This window comes from Peromyscus eremicus, chromosome 9 (genome assembly GCF_949786415.1).
Source record: "Peromyscus eremicus chromosome 9, PerEre_H2_v1, whole genome shotgun sequence".
NCBI lineage: Eukaryota > Metazoa > Chordata > Mammalia > Rodentia > Cricetidae > Peromyscus > Peromyscus eremicus.
Genome location: NC_081425.1, coordinates 16,982,121 through 16,984,152, shown reverse-complemented (window position 1 = coordinate 16,984,152; position 2,032 = coordinate 16,982,121).

Genomic DNA, 2,032 nt, shown 5'->3' with positions numbered 1-2,032 from the left:
AAATATTATATGATTCCTTTTAGCCTCTGGATTGAGGAGGCATATCCCTAAACTTTGTCAAACTACATGTGAAAGTAATATGAATGTCTGCTCACAAAAGTAGCCTTTAAATCAGTAGCTGTAATGTGACCAACTTTGTTAGTAAAAGTGTCTCAGGGAGACAAATATTATATGTGTCTAGTTTGTGGTTCCTAGACTTAAATAGATACATAAAATCAAGTGTGTATGACATGAAAGTTAAAGTTAAACTGTTTAGAGAAGGTAGTAATGGGAGTTTGCAAGGTGAGAAAGCAGAAAGGGAGGAGTATGAAAAAAATGTGCATTGCAATATGCACACAACACACACACCCATACACACGATTACAAACTTGCTTGTATGTTTCTGTGGTGATATTTTATCTGTGTCCCCCAATAAAGTTTATCTGAGGGTCAGAGGAGAAAGACAGCCACTATATTAAGCATAGAAGTCTGGCAATGGTAGCACATGCCTTTAATCATATCACTTGGGAGGCAGGGATCTGCCTGGATTTCTGTGAGTTCAAGGCCACACTGGAAACAAAGCCAAGCATGGTGGCACATGCCTTGAATTTCAACACTAGTTAAACATAAAGGTCTGTACAGACAGACAGGAAGTGACAGAGCTGGGCAGAAAGAGGAAGTGATGCAGCTGGGTGGAGAGAGGAAGTGAAATGCTGAACAGAAAGGCATATAGGCATGAGTATACAGGAATTAGGTCTCTTTGGCAGAGGATCTCTAAGTGGTAAGAAGGTGGCTGGCTTCTTCCTGCTTCTCTGATCTCTCAGCTTTTTACCTCAATCTCTGCCTCTGGGATTTTTATTAATAAGAAAATTTAGCAATTTGTGTATATGTTTCAAAATTTTTAAATAAAATTTATACTCTAAAATACTGTATTTTGCTTTATTATAAGTCAATTTCATAATAATTACCACTAATTTGTTTTTCTTATGACTTTTGAGTATGAGAGCAAAAAATATAGAAACAAAAGTCATATAAAGAAAGGCCTACCTGATGGTAGTTTGGAATTTATTCAGATTGTATCATAAATATGTGGCACTGAAAAACAAAACAAACATTTATTCCCACTGTTCTTTATTTATTCTTACTAGATTCAGATCCTGAAAGAGACAGATATTCAACCACAGTGGATTTATGCCCTAAATAGAGTTAATGTCCAAATGTTTAAAAAAATCTTTGTGTCATTTTTCAGTCAGGACATTATTTCTCGTCTGTTCATTATGATCCCACACCCTTTTGTGTTTTGGTCCTGTACACATCTATGTCATCTACAGCCTGAGGTTTGTTGTGACATAAAAATCTTGCACCAGAAATAATTTTTTTAAATCTAAAATACTTGATGCATTCACTAATAGGATATTTTTTCTCTGTGTAATTTTGAAGATTTCACTGTGTTGTATGCCATATGAACAGAATACCTGATATTTTAAATAAAAGAGCATAAAACAAGCCAGACATTATTTAGATGTTAGACTTTCTGTCACACAGATGGTCAGTACCCTCTGGGGCCTGTCATGTCAACAAAATTTGCTTAAAAGAATGCCTTCCTTTTATCAGCAGAAAGTATAGACGATTATATCCTGACTCAAGCAGTCAACATAAACACACTTATGAGAGATTTTGGAGCTACATGTACCTTTTTTGCTCCAGTTTTTGGGTTTGTAAAGCTTCTGCTTATTTTGAGTCAGTTGGCTCTTGGGCATTTGTTTATAAATTTACAAAGACTCACAGGTTCAAACTCTTACTTTGATAGCAAACTCTGGAAGCAGAATATTTCTTTGTACCCTAATCCTTTTCAACTTTCATAATCTGTGACTGACAGCTTAGCTTCTTTTTCTTATCATTATATTCTTGTGGTCTTAGTGCTCATGTTTTTCTTCAATGTTAATGTCTTTCAACATTATCATAACTGAAGCAAGAATTTAAGAACACTCTCCAAACAATCAGCTGTCCTTCTCTAAATGAATGCCCATTGGCTCCTAAATTCTAATTCCAT